The following is a 25384-nucleotide window of genomic DNA, read 5'->3' as shown; positions in this document are numbered from 1 at the left end:
TCAACAGATTTCAGGTCAACAATAATTTGGTGGTAAAATTTCAGTTATCTTCCATTATTTGGAAGAGTAGACTTAAACCTGTTTCAAGCTACCTTTTGGCTTACTGTGTATCACCTTGCCTCATTTGAACTACAATTTCCTCAATTTAGCCTCCCCAAAATTCCAAGTTTATAGTTCAGTACTGTCAACTACATGCACATTGTTGTGCAACAGATCCCCAGAACCCTCCCATCCTGCATGACTGAAACTCTACACTCACAGAAGAGTAACTCCCCTTCCCCCTGCTCCTGGCAAGCACTGTCCTACTGTGTTTCTATGAGTTTATCCCCTTTAGATACCTATAAGTAGATTATGTAGAATTTGTCTTTTTGTGACTAGCTTATTTCATTTAGCATAATGTCTTAAGGTTCATCCATGTTGTAGCATATGACATGGTTTCCCTCTTTTTGAAGGCTGAATAATATTCCATTATAGTATATAACACATTTTCTTTATCCTTTCATCTGTTGGTGGACACTTGGATTGCCTCCATTTCTTGGCTGTCGTGAATAATGCTGCTGTGAATGGGGACCTACAAATAATCTGTTCAAGTCCTTGCTTTCACTTCTTGTGGGTATATACCCAGAAGTGGAATTTTTGGATCAAATGGTAATTCTGTGTTTATTTTTTTGAGGAGCCACCATTACTGTTTTCCACAGCAGCTGCACTGTTGAACATTCCAACCAGCATTATACAAGAGTTCCAGTTTTTCCATATCCTTGCCAACACTTGCTTTGATTCATTCTGAGTTTTTATATGGTGTGAGGTAGGAGTCCAACGTCATTTATTTTGTATGTGGATATCCAGTTGTCCCTGTACCATTTGTTGAGAAGACTTTTCTGTTCCATTAAATTGTCTTGGTACCCTTGTCAAAAATCAGTTGCTCAGAGATTGGTTCAGATGGTGGAGTAGAAGGACGTGCTCTCACTCCCTCTTGTGAGAACACTGAATCACAACTAACTGCTGAACAATCATTGACAGGAAGACACTAGAACTCACCAAAAAAAGATGCCGCACATCCAAAGACAAAGGAGAAGCCACAATGAGACAGTAGGAGGGGTGCAATCACAATAAAATCAAATCCCATAACTGCTGGGTGGGTGACTCACAAACTGGAGAACACTTATACCACAGAAGTCCACCCACTGGAGTGAAGGTTCTGAGCCCCACGTCAGGCTTCCCAACCCGGGGGTCCGGCAATGGGAGGAGGAATTCCTAGACAATCAGACTTTGAAGGCTAGCGGGATTTGACTGCGGGACTTCGACAGGACTGGGGGAAACAGAGACTCCACGCTTGGAGGGCATACACAAAGTAGTGTGCGCATCGGGGCACAGGGGAAGGAGCAGTGACCCCATAGGAGACTGAACCAGACCTACCTGCTAGTGTTGGAGGGTCTCCTGCAGAGGCGGGGGGGTGGCTTTGTCTCACTGTGAGGGCAAGGACACTGGCAGCAGAAGTTCTGGGAAGACTCCTTGGTGTGAGCCCTCCCAGAGTCTGCCATTAGCCCCACCAAAGAGCCCAGGTAGGCTCCAGTGTTGGGTCACCTCAGGCCAAACAACCCACAGGGAGGGAACCCAGCCCCACCCATCAGCAGACAATCGGATTAAAGTTTTACTGAGCTCTGCCCACCAGAGCAACACCCAGCTCTTCCCACCACCAGTCCCTCCCATCAGGAAACTTGTACAAGCCTCTTAGATAGCTTCATCCACCAGAGAGCAGACAGCAGAAGCAAGAAGAACTGCAATTCTGCAGCCTGTGGAAGGAAAACCACATTCACAGAAAGATAGACAAAATGAAAAGGCAGAGGACTTTGTACCAGATGAAGGAACAAGATAAAACCCCAGAAAAATAGCTAAATGAAGTGGAGATAGGCAACCTTCCGGAAAAAGAATTCAGAATAATGGTAGTGAAGGTGATCCCAGGACCTCGGAAAAAGAATGGAAGCAAAGATCGAGAAGATGCAAGAAATGTTTAACAAAGACCTAGAAGAATTAAAGAACAAACAAACAGAGATGAACAATACAATAACTGAAATGAAAACTACACTAGAAGGAATCAACAGCAGAATAACTGAGGCAGAAGAATGGATAAGTGACCTGGAATACAGAATGGTGGAATTCACTGCTGTGGAACAGAATACAGAAAAAAGAATGAAAAGAAATGAAGACAGCCTGTGAGACCGCTGGGACAACATTAAACACAACAACATTCGCATTATAGGGGTCCCAGAAGGAGAAGAGAGAGAGAAAGGACCAGAGAAAATATTTGAAGAGATTATAGTCGAAAACTTCCCTAACATGGGAAAGGAAATAGCCACCCAAGTCCAGGAAGCGCAGAGAGTCCCATACAGGATAAACCCAAGGAGAAACACGCCGAGACACATAGTAATCAAATTGGCAAAAATTAAAGACAAAGAAAAATTATTGAAAGCAGCAAGGGAAAAATGACAGGTAACATACAAGGGAACTCCCATAAGGTTAACAGCTGATATCTCAGCAGGAACTCTACAAACCAGAAGGGAGTGGCATGATATACTTAAAGTGATGAAAGGGAAGAACCTACAACCAAGATTACTCTACCCGGCAAGGATCTCATTCAGATTCGATGGAGAAATCAAAAGCTTTACAGACAAGCAAAAGCTAAGAGAATTCAGCACCACCAAACCAGATCTACAACAAATGCTAAAGGAACTTCTCTAAGTGGGAAACACAAGAGAAGAAAAGGACCTACAAAAACAAACCCAAACGATTAAGAAAATGGTCATAGAAACATACATATCAATAATTACCTTAAGCGTGAATGGATTAAAAGCTCCAACCAAAAGACACAGGCTTGCTGAATGGATACAAACACAAGACACATATATATGCTGTCTACAAGACATCCACTTCAGACCTAGGGATGCATTCGGATTGAAAGTGAGGGGATGGAAAAAGATATTCCATGCAAATGGAAATCAAAAGAAAGCTGGAGTAGTAATCCTCATATTAGATAAAATAGGCTTTAAAATAAAGAATGTTACACGAGACAGGGAAGGACACTACATAATGATCAAGGGATCAATCCAAGAAGAAGATATAACAATTATAAATATATATGCACCCAATATAGGAGCACCTCAATACGTAACGCAACTGTTAATAGGTATAAAAGAGGAAATCAACAGTAACACAATAATACGGGGTGTGGGGGACTTTTAACACCTCACTTATACCAATGGACAGATCATCCAAACAGAAAATTAATAAGGAAACACAAGCTTTAAATGACACAATAGAACAGATAGATTTAATTGATATTTATAGGACATTCCATCCAAAACCAGCAGATTACACTTCTCAAGTGCGCACAGAACATTCTCCAGGATAGATCACATCTTGGGTCACAAATCAAGCCTCAGTAAATTTAAGAAAATTGAAATCATATCAAGCATCTTTCCTGGCTACAACGCTATGAGATTAGAAATCAATTACAGGGAAAAAAACGTAAAAAACACAAACACGTGGACGCTAAACAATATGTTACTAAATAACCAAGAGATCACTGAAGAAATCAAAGAGGAAGTAAGAAAATACCTAGAGACAAATTACAATGAAAACATGATGATCCAAAACCTATGGGATGCAGCGATAGCAGTTCTAAGAGGGAAGTTTATAGATTTACAAGCCTACCTCAAGAAACAAGAAAAATCTCAAATAAACAATCTAACCTTACACCTAAAGGAACTACAGAAAGAAGAACAAACAAAACCCAAAGTTAGCAGAAGGAAAGAAATCATAAAGATCAGAGCAGAAATAAATGAAATAGAAACAAAGAAAACAATAGCAAAGATCAGTAAAACTAAAAGCTGGTTCTTTGAGAAGATAAACGAAATTGATAAACCATTAGCCAGACTCATCAAGAAAAAGAGGGAGAGGACTCAAATCAATAAGATTAGAAATGAAAAAGGAGAAGTTACAACAGACACCGCAGAAATACAAAGCATCCTAAGAGACTACTACCAGCAACTCTATGCCTATAAAGTGGACAACCTGGAAGAAATGGACAAATTCATAGAAAGGTATAACCTTCCAAGACTGAACCAGGAAGAAATAGAAATATGAACAGACCAATCACAAATAATGAAATTGAAACTGTGATTAAAAATCTTCCAACAAACAAAAGTCCAGGACCAGATGGCTTCACAGGTGAATTCTATCAAACATTTAGAGAAGAGTTAACACCCATCCTTCTCAAACTCTTCCAAAAAATTGCAGAGGAAGGAACACTCCCAAACTCATTCTATGAGGCCACCATCACCCTGATACCAAAACCAGACAAAGATACTCCAAAAAAAAAAATTACAGACCAATATCACTGATGAATATGGATGCAAAAATCCTCAACAAAATACTAGCAAATAGAATCCAACAACACATTAAAAGGATCATACACCATGACCAAGTGGGATTTATCACAGGGATGCAAGGATTCTTCAATATACGCAAGTCAATCCATGTGATACACCATATTAACAAATTGAAGAATAAAAACCATATGATCATCTCAAGAGATGCAGAAAAAGCTTTTAACAAAATTCTTCACCCATTTATGATAAAAACTCTCCAGAAAGTGGGCATAGAGGGAACCTACCTCAACATAATAAAGGCCATATAGGACAAACCCACAGCAAACATCATTCTCAATGGTGAAAAACTGAAAGCATTTCCTCTAAGATCAGGAACAAGACAAGGATGTCCACTCTCACCACTATCATTCATCATAGTTTTGGAAGTCCTAGCCATGGCAATCAGAGAAGAAAAAGAAATAAAAGGAATACAAACTGGATAAGAAGTGAAACTCTCACTGTTTGTAGATGAGATGATAATATACGTAGAGAATCCTAAAGATGCCACCAGAAAACTGCTAGAGCTAATCAATGAATTTGGTAAAGTTGCAGGATACAAAATTAATGCACAGAAATCTCTTGCATTCCTGTACACTAATGATGAATAATCTGAAAGAGAAATTAAGGAAACACTCCCATTTACCATTGCAACAAAAAGAATAAAATGCCTAGGAATAAACCTTCCTAGGGAGGCAAAAGACCTGTATGCAGTAAAGTATAAGACACTGTTGAAAGAAATTAAAGATGATACCAACGTATGGAGAGATATACCATGTTCTTGGATTGGAAGAATCAATATTGTGAAAATGACTATACTACCCAAAGCAATCTACAGATTCAATGCAATCCCTATCAAATTACCAATGGCATTTTTTACAGAACTAGAACCAAAAATCTTAAAATTTGTATGGAGACACAAAAGACCCCGAAGAGCCAAAGCAGTCTTGAGGGAAAAAAACAGAGCTGGAGGAATCAGACTCCCTGACTTCAGACTATACTACAAAGCTACAGTAATCAAGACAGTATGGTACTGGCACAAAAACAGAAATATAGATCAATGGAACAGGATAGAAAGCCCAGAGATAAACCCACGCACCTATGGTCAACTAATCTATGACAAAGGAGGCAAGGATATACAGTGGAGAAAAGACAGTCTCTTCAGTAAGTGGTGCTGGGAAAACTGGACAGCTACGTGTAAAAGAATGAAATTAGAACACTCCCTAACACCATACACAAAAATAAACTCAAAATGGATTAGAGACCTAAATGTAAGACTGGACATTATAAAACTCTTAGAGGAAAACATAGTAAGAACACTCTTTGACATAAATCACAGCAAGATCTTTTTTGATCCACCTCCTAGAGTAATGGAAATAAAAACAAAAGTAAACAAATGGGACCTAATGAAACTTAAAAGCTTTTGCAAAGCAAAGGAAACTAGGAACAAGACGAAAAGACAGCCCTCAGAATGGGAGAAAATATTTGCAAATGAATCAATGGACAAAGGAGTAATCTCCAAAATGTATAAACAGCTCATGCAGCTCAATATTAAAAAAACAAACAACCTCATCCAAAAATGGGCAGAAAACCTAAATAGACAATTCTCCAAAGAAGACATACAGATGGCCAAGAAGCACATGAAAAGCTGCTTAACATCACTAATTATTAGAGAAATGCAAATCAAAGCTACAATGAGGTATCACCTCACACCAGTTAGAACGGGCATCATCAGAAAATCTACAAACAACAAATGCTGGAGAGGGTGTGGAGAAAAGGGAACCCTTTTTGCACAGTTGGTGGAAATGTAAATTGATACAGCCACTATGGAGAACAGTATGGAGGTTCCTTAAAAACTAAAAATTGAATTACCATATGACCCAGCAATCCCACTACTGGGCATATACCCAGAGAAAACCATAATTCAAAAAGACACATGCACCCCTATGTTCATTGCAGCACTATTTACAGTAGCCAGGTCGTGGAAGCAACCTAAATGCCCATCGACAGATGAATGGATAAAGAAGATGTGGTACATATATATATATACAATGGAATATTACTCAGCCCTAAAAAGGAATGAAATTGGGTCCTTTGTAGAGACGTGGATGAATCGAGAGACTGTCATACAGAGTGAAGTAAGTCAGAAAGAGAAAAACAAATATAGTATATTAACACATATATGTGGAACCTAGAAAAATGGTACAGATGAACCTGTTTGCAGGGCAGAAATTGAGACACAGATGTAGAGAACAAACGCATGGACAGCAAGGGGGGAAGCGGCGGCGGGTGGGGATGGTGATATGATGAATTGGGAGATTGGGATTGACATGTATACACTGAGGTGTATAAAATGGATGACTAATAAGAACCTGCTGTATAAAAAATAAAATAAAATTCAAAAATTCAAAAAAAGAATCAGTTCCTCATAAAATGTATGGTTTTATTTCTGGACTTACAATTCTATTCCGTTGATCTATGACTCTCCTTTATGCCAGTACTACCCAGCTGTGATTACTGCAGTTTTGAAATTGGAATGAGTGAGTCCTCCAGTTTTGTTTTTTTCAAGATTGTTTTGGCTATTCAGTGACCCTTGTATTTCCATATGAATTTTAGGATCAGCTTGTAAATTTCAGCAAAAAATAAAAGGCAACTGGAATTTTGATAGGGATTGTATTGAATCTGTAGATCAACTGGGGATCTTAACTATTGAGATCTTAACAATATTGATTTTTTTCAATCCATGAACATTGGATGTCTTTCCATTCATTTAGGTCTTTAATTTCTTTCAACTGTGTTTTGTAATTTTCAGTGTATAAGTGTTACATTTCTTTTGTTAATTTTATTTTCAGTCATTTTATTCTTTTTTTGATGCCACTGTAAATGGAATTGATTTTCTTAATTTCATTTTTGGATTTTTCATTGCTACTGTATAGAAATACAGTTGATTTTTGTATATTGATATCATTGTTTCCTGCAGCCTTCCCCAAGTCATTTATCAGCTGTAATAGTTTTGTTTTGTTTTTTTTTTTTTGGTGTGGATTTCTTTGGATTTTTTATATAAAAGATCATGTCGTCTGCTAATAGAGATAATTTTACTTCTTTTTTTCCAATCTGGATGCCTTTTATTTCATCTTCCCACCTAATTGCCCTGACTAGAATATCCAGTATCATGTTAGGTCCAAGTGGTGAAAGTGGACATCCTTCAGTGTGATTTTTATTGCTCTTTCATTTTTAATAATTGCTAACAATTATTTATTGCATTAACATGACAGATACATGCTAAGCAGTTTATATACAGTATTTCATCCTTTTAATAACCCAATATGGTCAGTCTATTATTAATCCCCATTTTAAAGATGATGAAATTAAAGTTTAGGTTAAATAATTTGCTTATTTGCTTATTTGCTTATATACTCAAGTATATGGATGAGCTAGGATTGGAACACAGTTAGTCTGACTATATTTAAACATTTTCAGCCCTTACCTAAATCTAATTATCTGTATTTTTCATGTTATTCTTCGTACATTTGTATTGTTATTCACCTTTGGCTATTTTATATTCCCTAATTCTGTTTTTTGATCATTTGTCTTTAATGACCTGAGCCCTGTGTACATTTTTGTTAATTTCTTTATCTGATGACCTCTTTTTGTACTCACTATTCTTGTGCTGAATTGGCCTTTGGAGCCCCTGGGAGTCAGATTGTAGCTAAGAGCCATGACTCTGGAACTAGGTAGCCTGAGTTGAAATCCTTGCTCCCACCTTTGTCAACTGCATGACCTTGTCAGCCACTTACTCTCTGTGCTTGAGAGTTTTCATTATCTGTAAAGTAGAGTTAATTATTGTATCAACCATATAGAATTAAACGTAATATATGTAATGCGTTTAGAACAGTTGTTGATACAAATTTAATATATGTGTTAGCTTTGTCTTTATCATCACCATTTTATTTTAGTTCTAGACTGGTCTGTCTTTGAAGTGAACTTAAAAAAAAAAAGTTTTTGAAAAATTTCAAACATATACAAAAATAGAGTGAACAGTAAAATGAACCTCCACTTAACTTACCACCCATCTTTAACACTTACCAACTCATGCCATTCTTGTTTCATCTATACCATTCAAACCTCAACCCTCTGGACTATTTTGAAGCAAATTTCATCTCAAACTTCGTATCATTTAATTACTAAATATTGTAGTAGAAGATAAGGACTCTTTTTAAACATAACTACACTACCAGTTTACCCTCCCCATTAAAAATAATTCTTTAATATCATCAAATGTGCTCTGAATGTTTTTAGATCAAATTTTCTAAAAAATGGTTTGCACGTCTGTGTTTAGAATTTTTTTTCTATTTTGCTATAAACTCCAAAATGAAATGGCCTCTTTCTTCCAGTATTTTGATCATTTTGTTATCCCCAGTTAATTTGTTGGTGATGGTCAGAACAGGTCCAGTTCTCATTTCTTCCTAAGCCTTTTGAGAAATTAATTGTTGGGAAAATCAAGAATTTCTTAGGTGTTCTCTGTGCAGGGTGAGGTTTTCAGCAGATGTCTAAAAACCTGAAGTGATCCCATATCATTATTACATATTTTCTTTGTACTAGAACTGAAATTTGAATTAGGTGAGTAACATCATTCATATCTTCCTTTGGCCTGTTGGCCTGTAATCAGCTCCTGTAATATCATCCTTATTTTTACAGTTATATAACATTTTTAGTTAAATTTAGTTTTAGTGTCTCTGTGCTTTCATCCATGTACTTGTACTTTTATGCGCCCAGGTTTTTGTAAAACAAAATAATTTTAGTCGAATTTTCCGTAAATCCTCATGTTCTTCATTAAATTTACCTAAAACAGGTATACTTTTACTGAGGAAAGAAACAGTAGTGGGTCTCAAAGAAAGGACCCTTTTTAAATGGTTTTTATTAGACTTTCTCAAGAGCCTCATATTAAAGAATAAACAAATGCATATAATACATAAAACATCTTTATGTTACTATTTAAAATATTCATTGTTGAGGGGGAGGATTAGGAACTGACCTCTCCATCTCTCCAAGTCTCCAGATTATTTTCTCCATTCCTAGTGTGAATTGTGCTAATTGAAAAGGAATTTACATCTGGGCAAATGGGGGGTGTATGTGTGAAATACTTTCTAAATGAGTTTTAGATTGTTTATTCATCCACTCTGCTGCATTTTTGTAGATGAGAGTTTAGTATTGCGTATATATGCATAAAGACTGTACTATCTAATCAGTATTTGTTAGTTAAAATTATTTGTCAGTATCTAGAAGTTTGTTGCTTTATTATTATTTTTTTCTTTGAGAGATTCATTATTGCTGACATACACCCCCTATATCTGTAGAGGAGACAACAGATTGAGAATAATGATTTTAGGGAAAATAGACTTGAGCTGTCTGACTCTTTGTGGGACCCTTAGGAACTTTTGCAGAACGTAAAATCATAGAAAATAAAATTAGAAATGGACTTTGAGATGAGGTGGTCATGCCTCTTGTTTTTAAGCTGATTTAATATTCAGGCTGGTCAGGACAGATGATTATTCTTTTCTTAAAGGTTTTTGAGATTGGAAATCTAATAAGTTCCTTGTATCCCGTTAAATCCATTTTACTTTAAATCAGTTTTCTTTTAAGTTTATGAAGACACTTTAAACTCATGCTGACTTCTCATCAATAAATTTTATGGATAAACTTCCCTAACTCAGAGGTAGATAGGTCTGTGGTTTTTACTTACTGTGTTTTTTTCTCTCATAGCCCTTCACTTCTGAGAATGGACTTTTATTACTTGACCTTTTTGTTTTATGTATGCTTTTTGTAGGGGACCATTGGTAGAATCTGCCTGTGATTTAATATGATAAGCCTAGGTTTATAAAGCAATTTAATTTGTATAATTGCCACCACTTATAATTTGGCAGTCATTCATTGATTAACATCTTGAAGTTTTGTTCTCTAGACTCTTCTGTACCAAGGAGATGTTACTTTAAAGTAACGTGGTTCTTGTGAATCTGTGTCTAGATGAGCATTTTATTCCCTTCTTAGCAGTGCTTTTCCACTGATTCTAACATGGGTTTACATTTTTTTTTTTCTTTAATGGAAAAAATACTTAGAGCGCCTATGTGTGAGCATTGCAATGCTGGGAACACTTAGAGACATGATAATGCATTTTCTTGCTTTCTTAAAAAATTGAATTTGGCCAAGAAGGGCCACATGATTGGTAAAATATATTACAGTCATTATTGTTTAAGCATGTTCTTTATACCAAGTATTGTATAAGGCATTTTATGCATGTTAAATCATTTAATCTGCACAATTTTGAGTTGTAGTTATTGTTATCCCCATTTTTTTCAATTGGGGTAAAATATACAAGACAAAAATTACCATTTTAATCATTTTCAAGTGTACAGTTCAGTGGCATATAAATACATTTACATTGTTGTGCAGTCATCACCACCGTCCATCTCTAGAACTTTACAAACTGAAACTCTGTATAAATAGTAACTCCCCATTCCCCTATTCTGCCTGCCCCCAGCCCCTGGCAACCACCATTCTACATTCTGTGTCTATGAATTTGACTATTCTAGGTACCCCATATAAGTGGAATCATATAGTATTTATCTTTTAGTGTCTGGCTTATTTCATTTATCATTGTCTCTTCAAAATTCATCTATGTTGTAGCAGGTGTCATGTTATCCACATCTTACAGGTAAGGAAACGAAACTCGAAGTCACATAGCTTATATAGTGCGTCGAGATTCATACCAATCCTGAAAACTGTGCCTGATAAAACATTTGATCTTGATTTATTTCACCTGTAGCTAGATTTTTTTAGACTTATTCTGTATAACTCTGGAGATCATTACTAGAACAATAGGTATACATTAGAGGTAAGCAAATATTTATTTAATATAAGGAAGAATTTTCTAGTAGAGCTGTTCCTAGATAGTATAGACTGCCTTTAAAAAGCGTGAGTAACCTTTAGCAGTAAAGACTGCTTAATGGTCCTGTGACAAGGGATGTTTCAAAGAGGTAAAAGTTGAATTTGGTTACCTCTAAGTGTTCTTTTAATCTGTGTTTCTGTGATTAAAATATTGTCATCTATTTTGGAACATCAGATACCCTCAAGACAAATTGCTAAGCTTAAATGTGGGAGAGATCTTTAGCAATGTAAGCATCATGGATTTTTCTTTTCCTAAATCTATGGCACATTTCTCCGAATAGCCATAGTAATAGCAGATTCTTTTCCTCTTGAGGGTAGCTTTGAATTTTGAAAACTGTTAAAGTCATTATTATGCCTTGTGAATAAAAATGGGGTAGCAAGATATTTGAAGTCCTCAGCAGTCCAACTCCAATTCACCTTTTTCCTAGATTTACTTGCTGTTGTCAGAAAACTTCATAAACGTTCATGCCTGTTACCTTTTAATTTTCGTTCTGTATAGAGTACCTTTTTTCTTTCCTTTCTGAAGTTCTAAATTTCCCACTTGGTTTACTTCCTCTTTAGTGTTACCCATCACTGTTTATATATCTTTTTAGAGTATATGTAACACCACAACCTCATACTTTGATCTGTCTTGTCTAGATTGTGAGCATTTTAAGCAGAGGGAACAGTATCATATTCATCTTTGTGTGTCGGAACAGGCTCTCAGAATCTTGTGTGTAGTAAGAGTTCGGTTATATTAAATTGAATCAATCTGATTGTCAATGATGTTAAGTTGAAACGAGGTGAACAAGGTAAAATAATGAGACCAAATTTCTTGCATGACTTGCATGACCTCTATGCCAGTTACAAATGAGGAATTTCATACATACTCTGCATAATGGCAATATTGAAACTGTACTCTCCCATGAATGAATTAAAGAAAATTCTGTCCAGATACAGTATCTGATGTTTAAAATCAGTTTTAAAATTCTCTCTTTTGTGGGATAACAGTTACACCTTGTTTTATACTTCTTTGTACTTTTTGTAATTTCTCAATTTTCTGTTATGAACACAAATTGCTTTTATAATTTAAAAAAATCCTGACAAATATTACTGATTTAAGTCAGTTTCATTACTCTGGAGTCACATAGGGTAGGGATCATAATACAACATGATACATTAAAAAGCCATTGATGTTTTCCTTGTTACTTAGAATCAGTAAGATTATATTTCACAGATGAACAAATTTTGTTTAGGCATGTGTTTTTGATAGAACTGGAGCCCAAGTCAGCTGATGTGTATGATATTATCCGTTATTCTTGTTTTTAACTTTGCATTTTAAAAATGAGATTCCACAAGTGTAAATATTAACAAGTTTATCAGATTTACCTGAAGTATGTAGTCTTTTTTTTTTTTTTATTTTTATTGGAGTATAGTTGATGTACGATGTTGTGTTAGTTTCAGGTGTACAGCAAAGTGAATCAGTTATACGTATACTTACTCTTTTTTAGATTCTTTTCCCATATAGGTCATTATAGAATATTGAGTAAAGTTCTCTGTGCTATATAATAGGTCCTTACTACTTATCTATTTTATATATAGTAGTGTGTATACATCAATCCCAGTCTCCCTTTATCCCTCCTCCTCCTTTCCCCCCTGGTAACCATAAGTTTGTTTTCTACATCTGTGACTCCATTTCTGTTTTGTAAATAAGTTCATTTGTACCATTTTTTTTTTTTAGATTCCGTATATAAGCAATATCATATGATATCTGTCTTTGACTTCACCTAGTATGACAATCTCTAGATCCATCCATGTTGCTGCAAATGGCACTGTTTCATTCTTTTTTTGTGGCTGACTAACATTCTATTGTATATATCTACCACATCTTCTTTGCCCACTCCTCTGTCGATGGACATTGATTGAGGTTGCTTCCATGTCTTGGCCATGGTGAATAGTGCTGCAGTGAACATTGGGGTGCATGTATCTTCTTGAATTACAGTTTTCTCCAGATATATGCCCAGGAGTGGGATTGCTGGATCGTATGGTAGTTTTTGTTTTTGTTTTTTAAGTATTTATTTATTTGGTTGCGCTGGGTCTTAGTTGCGGCAGGCGGGCTCCTTAGTTCTGGCATGCGAACTCTTAGTTGCAGCATGCGTGTGGGATCTAGTTCCCTGACCAGGGATCGAACCCGGGCCCCCTGCATTGGGAGTGCGGAGTCTTAACCACTGTGCCACCAGGGAAGTCCCCCGTATGGTAGTTCTATATTTAGTTTTTTAAGGAACCTCCATACTGTCCTCCATAATGGTTGTACCAATTTATGTTCCCACCAACAGTGTAGGAGGGTTCCCTTTTCTCCACACACTCTCCAGCATTTATTGTTTATAGATTTTTTGATGATGGCCATTCTGACCGGTGTGAGGTGATACCTCACTGTAGTTTTGATGTGCTTTTCTCTAATAATTAGTGATGTTGAGCATCTTTTCATGTGCTTTTTGGCCATCTGTATGTCTGCTTTGGAGAAATGCCTATTTAGATCTTCCACCCATTTTTGGATTGGGTTTTTTGTTTTTTTGATATTGTGCTGCATGAGCTGTTTGTATATTTTGGATATTAATCCCATGTCGGTCACTTCATTTGCAAGTATTTCTCCCATTCTGTGGGTTGTCTTTTTGTTTATGGTTTCCTTTGCTGTGCAGAAGCTTTGAAGTTTAATTAGGTCCCATTTGTTTATTTTTGTTTTTATTTTCATTACTCTAGGAGGTGGATCAAAAAAGATATTGCTGTGATTTGTAGTCTGTTTTTGTTGAGGGGGAAAAAACCCAAACTTCCTTATTTTCCAGGAATATCAGATAAGGAATTTCAAAGCTCACATTTTGTGAGTCTTCGGGGTTACTGATGTTGCTGCTCTCCTCAGTCTCATTTTTGGGACTACTCTGCATGCAAATCCCTATGCCAAACTTTCCAGGGTCCCTGGTGGTGCCGATGCCCTGGTAGCCTAAAAGGGCTCCTTCCCTTCTCTTTTATTTACCCAGATCCCTGCCTCCTTGCCCTTCTGCTAGGAACATATCTATAAGTATATCTGTAAATCAGTTTAATTTCGACATGATTTAAAATAAAATAATTTGGATAGTAAATAGCATTAAGTAATGTCTCAATGTAAATGAATTGAGTTACAATAATGTTCTGTTCCTTATAGTAATGACTTGTACTAGCCAAAGCACACTGCATGTTGACTCCTGTTGTGATAGTTTAGTAGCAAAAATGAACTTGTAGAAGCATTTAGGTTTTAAGGCTTTCAGTAATATAAGTTCTTATTTTGCCTGTTCTATTTACGTAAAATCACATCCTCTGTGCTCTTTCATTTGGGAATCTAAATTATGGAGGAAATGGATACCTTTAGGAACAAATTAGCTTATTTAAGAGGAAGGCTCAATAAATACAAAACATACAGTTTGCTTCGATCTTGGAAAAGGTTCAAATTCTGGAGTAAAATTGAAATTTCTTGAGGGTATTAAGGACTATAGGGAGGAAAAGAAAAAGTGATTATATCTCCTTGAAATGTGGGAAATAATAGAAGCAAGATAATGCAGTACCATGAAATTTATGAAAATATTTGGAAAGAGAGAAATAGTGTTTAGTTAAAAATTAGAGGTTTAGAATTCATGAGGATGAATCAAACCATGTCCCACTTCTACAGTTACTAGAAGGAAATCTCTCCCACACACAGCCCTCCACTACTCCATTCAGGAACTTCTTGCTCATCTGTCTGTGAGAGAATTAGAAAGTACCCAACCATGTGTGGCTGTTAAGGGTTGTTTTGTTTGAAAAGCGTGAATAAGAAGCAGGGGTGGGGCTTCCTTGGTGGCACAGTGGTTAAAAATCTGCCTGCTGATGCAGGGGACACAGGTTCGAGCCCTGGTCCGGGAAGATCCCACATGCTGTGGAGCAACTAAGCCTATGCACCACAATTACTGAGCCTGCGAGCCACAACTACTGAAGCCCACACGCCTAGAGCCCATGCTCTGCAAAAAGAGAAGCCACCGCAGTGAGAAGCCCGCTCTCTGCAACTAGAGAAAGCCCACTTGCAGCAACAAAGACCCAACACAGCCAAAAATAAAATAAATAAAATAAATAAATTTATATATACAAAAAAAAAGAAGCAGGTGTGGGCCAGGCTAAGTCCACAAATGACCTGTGAGTCTGATAAATTTGAGGAATGGAATTTAATAGATGTTATCAAGTTAGTGAGGAGGTTTTTTTTTTTTTTTTTTTTAATTTTTATTTATTATTTATTTATTATGTTTATTTTTGGCTGTGTTGGGTCTTCGTTTCTGTGTGAGGGCTTTCTCCAGTTGCGGCGAGTGGGGGCCACTCTTCATCGCAGTGCGCGGGCCTCTCACTATCGCGGCCTCTCTTGTTGCGGAGCAGAGGCTCCAGACGCTCAGGCTCAGTAGTTGTGGCTCACGGGCCCAGTTGCTCCGCGGCATGTGGGATCTTCCCAGACCAGGGCTCGAACCCGTGTCCCCTGCATTGGCAGGCAGATTCTCAACCACTGCGCCACCAGGGAAGCCCCGTGAGGAGGTTTTTAAGTATATGCGTTTAGTGCCTAATTCGTACTGTATTTTATAATTATAGAGATTATATTTTATGTCTTTATTAATAACTAGTAGATATAGAGAGAGTACTTTAGTAATTTTAGGATGTGACTATCTTTTGAGTGAGCCTGCTAATTTCCCCCCTTGGAGGGAGATAATGGGTCTTACGTTGACTTCTCATAGTGAAACTCTTGTTTGCCATTGGTTATTTTTAGCTGGGGTTTATCTGGAGAGGATTAAAAAATAAAATCCAAAAAAACAGATAAGTTCTAGAAACCTGAATCTAGAGGTTTGGAACTTGTTGAGCAGGCGCTGTAGGTTTCTATGGTAGTACAGCCTATGACTGAGAGAGCTAACAACCAGCACTATGAGAAGTATAATCATTTAATTTTGTCTTAATTCATTTTTGAATTCCTGTCGAGCACCATGCCTGGCCAGTGGTAGCTGCCACATAAACGTTTGTTTAAATGACTGATTGTGGCTTGATACTAAGCCTCAAGTGCTTAGAGTTTAGCTTGGAGACAGAATGAACACAGAATTCGGTCCTCTCTGAAATCAGCAATGAGAGTTTACAGCAGAAAGGTTTATATGGACTTGAATGTGAGAGCTGAGACTTAGGATTTAGGTACAGATAGGCGGAAGGAAGGGTATTTCTTGCTGCTCTGTCAGAATCAAAAAATGCAGGGAAAAGAATGAGTGCTTTATTTGAGTAGGGTAAAGCGAAGCCTGTGAAGATACAGGTTTGTTGGGGAACAAGTAAGAAATTTGAATCATTGAGTTGGAGACCATACTGTGGATGGCTTGTGAAATCTAGGAGGAGATTTTTGAGTGTCGGAATATCCTTAACAAAATGGTGTTTTGGAAAGATTAGTGTGGCAATAGTATGTAGGTTGGAAAAGAAGGTGTAGGTACTTTTGTGGGCTAGAAAACTGAGCCTCTGATCTTTACCAACCTCTTGGGCCCAGACGCACATAGCAAAACTGGAATTCAAGCCAAAGTATTGAGTCCATAATGATAGTCTTTCCATCTCATCCCAACCACTTACAGTTGATTGCATGAAAACAATCATATCAAGCTAAATGAATAAAGATCAGATTTGTTTAGTTCCTCTTATAAAACATCTACATTGTTTAAAAATATCATTTTGATCTTGCTTTCTTATAGAAGGGTATTGACATTTGGGGCCAGATAAATTCTTTGTTGTGAGGGCTGTCCTGTGTGTGGTATGATGTCTAGCAACATCCCTGGCCAAGCAAAAATGTCAGACATTGCCAGATGTTTCCTGGGGGCAAAATCACCCCAAGTATTGCCTTAAAGCATACTTACGGTGTCTACTTGACCAGAAATATTTAGTGCTGTATTGCAGGAATAAGTATCTTATTCTAGTAACTTTTCTCCATTTACATTTCTAAGTCATAAAATAATGTTCTGAAAATTAGGTAAAATTAAAATGATTGTGTGATTTATTGTACAAACTATTTGAGAGTCAAGGGAGTGCTGAGATGCCAAAACAACAGGTTTAAATGAGGACTTATACCTGGGCAAACTGGGATGAACAGTCACCATGGGAGTAATCATAAAACATTTATTGAGTACCTACTATGAGTAGAGCGCTATGTTAAGATGATAAGGAGTAGTCAAAAGAACTGTGGCAGTTGGAAAGCCTCATGAAAAATGGAAAGTCTTGAATTGGTCTAGAGGTAAGGCTTGGGTTAGACAAGGAAAATGGAAAGGAAATTATTTTTGCCCCCATAGTAAAAAGAGCTATAAGCAAAGACACATCTGTGGTTTAACAGATGTGTGAAGTGAACATTTACTTGGCCATTTTGGCTGGACAAGAGGGTTTTTTACTGGAGTACTTGAGAGAGAAGATCAAGGATGTAGTTTTGCATCTAAAACACAGGATCTTGAAAATTAAGCTGGAGAGTATATCCAGTGAGAAAGTTTTTGAGCTGTGAAACAATGTTTATCCTGACCTGTGTTTTGGAGAGCTAAATGGTAGAATATAGAGGATGGATTGGAAGGTTGAAAGTCTGGTAGGTGTGGGGAAACCAGTTAATGAATCGATAGAATGTGTTGATTGAATGTATGGAGCGAGAAAACAGTCAAGGTCATTATAAAAGTTTTCATTTGTTGACTGGAAAAAATAATGGTGTCATTTTAGGTTTGTTTGAGGATATTTGATTTTGAGACAATGTCTATAGTAAGCACTTACAGCTCTGTGACTGACACCCAGGAGAAAGATTAGGACTAAAACTATTAGAACATACTGTATGTCCAAAAAATGATGATTGGTTATGATGAAACAAACAAAAGACTTCTTCAAATTAAAAGAGTTTCTGGGAATTCCCTGGTGGTCCAGTGGTTAGGACTCAGCACTTTCACTGCCAACGTGGCAAGGCCAAAAAAAACCCAATAATAATAAAAAGTTTCTGGTAAACATAAAATAAAATAGTAGGAACAAATATATGGTTATATCTTGTGAGGCAGCAGTTGATAAAATAACAAAAATAATGTGATGTAGGAAGTGTGTGAAGAGCTCAGGTTTTACACTTCTAATGTGTATTTTCAGATCCTCATGTCATCACTTCTAGCTTTGGTAATTAATAAGTGATCTTGAGAAAACTAGTAGGAAAGGGAAGAAAGTTAAGGGACTGGAGAATAGGTTAAATTTAGCCTCGTAAAGACACTGGGATAATTTGATTAGTGTCACTTGAGAGAGATCCTGGTTAGTGGTTATGGGTATTTTGAAAGGAATGAGGAGGGTAGAAATGGATATGAATTAAAACAGGAAGAATTTAGTTCTGCTGATCTTACAACTGCGGTCACCAACTGGTACATCAAGTATAACTGTAGAATTTCCATGATTATAATTTTTCAGGAAAAAGGCAGTGCTATATTACGAATTTTTTTATAATTATTTCCTTCATTCATTCTGCAGTATGGTGTTCCTTTTCTATAATACTGTGTGCCGGGCAGTCTTCTTTGGGGGTGAGGGTGAGGCATAAGGGATGATGTGAAATATTCCTATCCCTGAGATGCTTGGAGTGCTATATGAGAGAGAGTTAAACAATTATATATAGCTTGTATATACACACACAACTACTTTCCCCCATCCCCCCAAATGTATTTTATGTATTTTAACCATCTTGGTATACCATACACTTTAATAATAAGGAATCCTCACCTACCCATTCTTATCTTTCTGTGTAACTCAAAAGAAAAAGAGAAGAGATGGGACTTCCCTGGTGGTCCAGTGGTTAAAACACCACTCTCCCACTGCAGGGGGTGCGGGGTTCGATCCCTGGTTGGGGAACTAAGCTACCGCATGCTACGCAGGATGGCCAAAAAATTTAAAAAAAAAAAAGAGAGAGAAAGAAAAGAATGTCTGGGCTGCTTTTTTTTTTTTTTTTCTTTAAAGCGTTTTTATTTTATTTTATTTTATTTATTTATTTTTGGCTGCATTGGGTCTTCATTGCTGTGTGTGGGCTTTCTCTAGTTGTGGAGAGCGGGGGCTACTCTTTGTTGCAGTGCACGGGCTTCTCATTGTGGTGGCTTCTCTTGTTGCAGAGCATGGGCTCTAGGTGCCCTGGCTTCAGTAGTTGTGGCACAAGGGCTCAGTAGTTGTGGCGCACGGGCTTAGTTGCTCCGCGGCATGTGGGATCTTCCCGGACCAGGGCTCAAACCCATGTCCCCTGCATTGGCAGGTGGATTCTTAACCACTACACCACCAGGGAAGTCCCTCGGCTGGTCTTAATATTAACTTTAGTTCTATAAGCAGAGTATAGTGTATTATTCTCTCTTCCTACTCTGGCATGTAGCGTAAAGATATTGCCAAATTTTCTTCAGCACTTTAATTACCTGATATTTCATTTTTATTTATTTATTTATTTATTTAGTAATTGCTATCTATGTATGCAATTGTAGCTAAGCAGGTATGTATTAGTCAATATACATTAAAACTGTCTCTTTCTTTGCAGCTTTGCCACAATTTGCAGTCTGGTATAGTTTGAGACTTCCAGTCTTCCTGATGTCTTTTCTCAAAACGAAGCAACTCATTTTCTGATTGCTACACTCCCAGTTGGTCTCCCAGCAGTACACAATTATGCCTCAACACTAGATGTTTGCCTATTTAAAGAAGTAATTTCCAACTTCAGTTCTGTGGCATCCCAAGGAATATCAAAATTGTTTTGATACTCTTAAAATTAAAAAACCCATGCCATACCAGAATGAGAATCAAGAGAGTCATGAAATGAAAATGGAAGCAGAGAGTGTCACTGTCTAAAAGTTTGGGATTTACTACTTTAAAACTTTTCTTCAGTCTGTTCTGCTTGCTCTGCCCTGTTTTTTGATTCACCATGTTGTGTTCTGCTCTCATACCAGCAATTTATATCTGTATCCTGCCCTGCAGCTATTGTCACTTCAGGGCTTGTAAACTGTTCTAAGACTTTATTAATGAATTTGCCTTGTAAATAATTACCACTATTATTTATTACTAAAATTTCAAAAAGACTCTTACTACATATGAACTGAAGATATTTTTCTTCAATTGAGTTGTGATTTTTTTTATTGTATTTAATAGTGGGATCTATTACAACTTTATATTTTGTGGTTCATAAGGCTTAGAAGAGAGCAGGGAACAGCAGGAGGCCATTAGAATGATTACTATATTCAAGCCTTTAAATCAAGGATCTTGTGCATTCTTTTAGAACAGTGGTATTAGTTGGTAAAATATGTAACGTATTAGTTGGTAAAGTTAAGAGCTTAGGTTCTGAAGCAATCCTGGTTTTGCCACTTAACAGCTATGTCACCTTGGGCAAGTCATTTAGCTCACTGTGCCTCAGTGATCTCATCTGTAAAACAGGGATTGTATTAGTACCTATCTCATAAGCTTATTGGGAAGATTGAAAGGGTTAGTATATTTAAAATACTGAGGAACTTCCCTGGTGGTCCAGTGGGCAAGACTGTGAACTCCCAATGCTGGGGGAGGGGGGGCTGGGTTCAATCCCTTGTTGGGGAACTAAAACCTGGCGCAGCCAAAATAAATAAATAAATAAAATACTGAAACCATGCCTGGCATGTAATAAGCCCTTGATTAATAATAATAATAACAATTATTATTTCACATTGACTCAGGAAGCTTGTTAAATCATTATAAAGCAATGTATCCTAATAGTTTATTAAATTATATTTAGGTGTGGGTACGGCCAAAGATACTTTTATTAATGAAAGTTTTTAAAAAAAGACATATACAATGGAATATTACTCAGCCATAAAAAGGAATGAAATAGTGCCATTTGTAGAGACGTGGTTAGACCTAGAGCCTGTCATATAAAGTGAAATAAGTCAGAAAGAGAAAAACAAATATTGTGTAATTTCTCTTATATGTAGAATCTAGAAAATGGTACAGATGAACTTATTTGCAAAGCAGAAATAGAGACACAGATGTAGAGAACAAACTTATGGATACCAAGGGGGGAAGGGGGGATGGAATGAACTGGGAGATTGGGATTGACTTATATACACTACTATGTGTAAAATAGATGACTATTGAGAACATACTGTATAGCACTCGGAACTCTACTCAATGCTCTGTGGTGACCTAAATGGGAAGGAAATCTAAAACAAGAGAGGATATATGTGTACGTATAACTGATTAACTTTGCTGTATAGCAGAAACTAACACAACATTATAAAGCAGCTATACTCCAATAAAAATTAACTTAAAAAAAACAGTAAATGAGTTCAGCATACATCTATTTCTTGTTCCTCTGCTCCCTTGTGTAGCTGACCAACTTTAGCCTTCTGCAGTACCCCTTTGACATATCTGTCCATCTTTACTCAACCCTCGGTCTTGTTCCCAGTGCCCTTTCTGAAGAAGTTACTCCACAGACCACCAACTCTGATCCATTGATTCCACACTCTGGGCAGACCTTTAAGCCTTTCCATCACTCTGATTTAAATTCAAGCCTTTCTTTGACCTACTGTATAGTACAGGGAATGCTACTCAATACTCTGTAATGACCTATATGGGAAAATAATCTAAAAAAGAGTGGATATATGTATATGTATAACTGATTCACTTTGCTGTACAGCAGGCACTAACATAACATTGTAAATCAACTACACTTCAATTAAAAAAAAAAATTCAAGCCTTTCTGGATGGACCTAGAGATTATCATACTAAGTGAAGTAAGTTGGGCAGAGAAAGACAAATATATGATATCACTTATATGTGGAATCTAAAAAAAAAAAGTGATACAACTGAACTTATTTACAAAACAGAAACAGACTCACAGACTTCGAAAACAAACCTGTGGTTACCAAAGGGGAAATGTCGGGGGAAGGGATAAATTAGGAGTTTGGGATTAACATATACACTCTACTACGTATAAAATAGGTAATCAAGGACCTACTGTATAGCACAGGGAACTCTACTCAATATTCTGTAATAACCTATATGGGAAAAGAATATGAAAAGAATGGATATATGTATATGTATAACTGAATCACTTAGCTGTACACCTGAAACTAACACAACATTGTAAATCAACTATACGCCAATATAAAATAAAAATTAAAAGTAAATAAATAATAAAAATAAATTCAAATTTCCAATCTGAAAAAGCACCCCATAAAATTATAAGAATAGAAACAAAATTACAATCTCAAAATGGCCACTTTGAACTTTGTTATATTTCCTTTATCTTTTTTCATATGCACTTAAAAAACATTGTAATCATTGGTGTTTTGTTCAGGGTTCATTCAGACGCAAATATATGTCTGTAAATGTCATTACTATTGCAGGGAATATACATTGAACTTTGTGAAGACAGAGGCTCTGTTCTTTTGCCTTGAATACACCTTACTCAGTAAATAGAGAAGTATGATTTTGAGGTATTAAAATCTGATGATTTTCCTTAGCCTGTAAAAAGTTTCCATACCAATCTACAGAAATTTATTTCAATAACAGTTTTGATATAATTTTTATTTTTACTTTAAAGTTAAATCTTTGTTGTTCTTAGCTTTATTAGCCTACTTTCAGCTGACTGCAACGTGAAAAGTGATTACTGTGGTTACTATAAATTCAGTAAAGTGTCTCCAGTCTCCCATCCTATCTCCATCTTTTAATAATATGTCTGCTATGTGTATGCATAAAAAAGTCACGAGAGACGTACTGCAAACTGTAAGTAACTTGGGAGGATAGAATTGGTAGGGGGAGGGAGGTTATTATCACTCCTTACATTTACACATTTCTGTATTACTAAAGTTTTTTTTTTGTTTTTTTTTTTTAATTTTTGGCTATGTTGGGTCCTCAGTGCCACGCTGGCTTTCTCTAGTTGTGGTGAGCGGGGGCTACTCTTCATTGCGGTGCACGGGCTTCTCATTTCTCATAGCAGTGGCTTCTCTTGTTGCTGAGCACAGGCTCTAGGCACGCGAGCCTCAGTAGTTGCAGCACACGGGTTCAGTAGTTGTGGCTCGCAGGCTGTAGAGCACAGGCTCAGTAGTTGTGGCGCACGAGCTTAGTTGCTCCACGGCATGTGGAATCCTCCTGGACCAGGGATCAAACCTGTCCCCTGCATTGGCAGGCAGATTCTTAACCACTGCACCACCAGGGAAGTCCCTAAAGTTGTTACTTTTACAAAATAGTTATATTCTTAGTTGTTTTTATCACCAGTCACATTATACAGGTATGTGTGACATATCGGACAAAATATGATTTGTTATGATCAGTTTCATAATCATATTCTTAATTACATCTTTACTAGTTCTCTCACTATTAACAATAGACATAAATTATATTTAATTGTGTTTATTAATTCCTTTGTAATAATTGTTCTAAGGGAAAAAGCAACATCTTGAGAGGCCAATTATTTCTAACATTTTTTAACAGCTTTATTAAGATAGAATTTACATACATAAAATTCATCTGTTTTTAGTATTGAGTGATTTCTAGTATATTTACAGAATAGTACAGCCATGACCATAATCTTGGTTTAGAATATTTTCAGTATCCCAAAAAGGATCTTTGTACCCATTAGCAGTCATTTCCCATTTCTCTCTCCCCATCCCCTCTCCCATCCCTGGGCAACCACCAATCTACTTTGTCTCATAGATTTGCCTATTCTAGACATTCCATATGAATGGTATCATGCAGTATGTGGTCTTTTGTGGCTGACTTCTTTTACTTAGTTTAATGTTTTTGTGGTTGATCCATATTGTAGCATTTTTATTGCCCCAACACATTTTTTAATTTTTATTTATTCATTTTTGGTTGCATTGGTTCTTTGTTGCTGAGCGCAGGCTTTCTCTAGTTGCGGGAAGCGGGGGCTACTCTTTGTGTCGGTGCGCATGCTTCTCATTGCAGTGGCTTCTCTTGTCACGGTGCACGGACTCTAGGCTCTCGGGCTTCAGTAGTTGTGGCACGAGGGCTCAGTAGTTGTGGTGCACGAGCTTAGTTGCTCCGTGGCATGTAGGATCTTCCTGGACCAGGGCTCGAACCCGTGTCCCCTGCATTGGCAGGTGGATTCTTAACCACTGCGCCACCAGGGAAACCCCTAATGTAGTCTTATGACAGGTACTTAAGGAAGGTTTCCTTGAAGAAGCAACATTTGAGACTTAGCAGAAAGTACAAATGGGCTGGCCGAAGTTGGGCAAGGGAGGGTGAGGTAACCAAGAAGTGGAATTGAGTTTGTTTAAGGCAAGGGGAACAGCATGCACAAAATGACCTAGAAGCAAAAGTGTTGGGTTTTTCAGGAACAGAAATTAGTACCATATGGCTATTATTTAGATTTGAGTGGTGGAGAGGGTGAGAAATGTAGCTTAAAAAAAAAAGGTACTGCAACAGTTAGATCATTGCTATGTTTCAAGGGCCATGGGGGCTCTGTTTTGGAAAAAACTATCATAAGAGCAAAAGGCAACTGGCATAGAATTTTTAGCAGAGGAATATTAATAGTCAGATTCATATTTTAGAAAACTATTTGGCTGCGATATATAGAATGGATTGGAAGGGAGCAAGACCAGAGATTTTGAAATTTAAAAAAGATTTTTCATTTTCAGAATTCTTCTGGCCATTCTTTGTCTTTACATTTTCATGTAACTTTTAGAATTAGGTTGTCCATTTCTATAAAAATGCCTGCTGGCATTTTTGTAGGGATTGTATTCTGTTGATCAGTTTGGAAGAATTGACATCTTGACAACATTGAGTCTTCAGATCTAGGAACATGGTACATCTCTCCATTTATTTAAGTCTTCTTTCATTTCTCTCAGCAATGTTTTATTGTTTTCGGTGTACAACTCTTGCACTTCATTTGTTAAATTTATTCCTAAGTATTCTTTTTGATGCTGTTGTGAATGGAATTGTTATATTTATTTCATATTTGAGTTGTTCATTGATATATAGAAATAAATTGATTTTTTTTTTTTGGCCTGTTGATC

At 36.8% G+C, this 25384-nt stretch overlaps 1 protein-coding gene and 1 long non-coding RNA gene across 5 annotated transcripts in view; both read left to right on the top strand.

Moving 5' to 3' along the window:
* Positions 1 to 25384, top strand: part of SLAIN2 (SLAIN motif family member 2) — an 80053-nt gene that overhangs the window by 5542 nt on the left and 49127 nt on the right. The window lies entirely within an intron of this gene.
* Positions 397 to 24787, top strand: LOC309661157. Its single transcript, XR_014263874.1, has 2 exons — positions 397 to 15603; positions 15933 to 24787. It is a non-coding gene; the product is annotated as an uncharacterized lncRNA (long non-coding RNA).

Source organism: Balaenoptera physalus (assembly GCF_965194825.1).
Source record: "Balaenoptera physalus genome assembly, chromosome: 5".
NCBI lineage: Eukaryota > Metazoa > Chordata > Mammalia > Artiodactyla > Balaenopteridae > Balaenoptera > Balaenoptera physalus.
The sequence above is the reverse complement of the archived record's forward strand: the minus strand, read 5'-3'. Positions and strand labels throughout refer to the sequence as shown.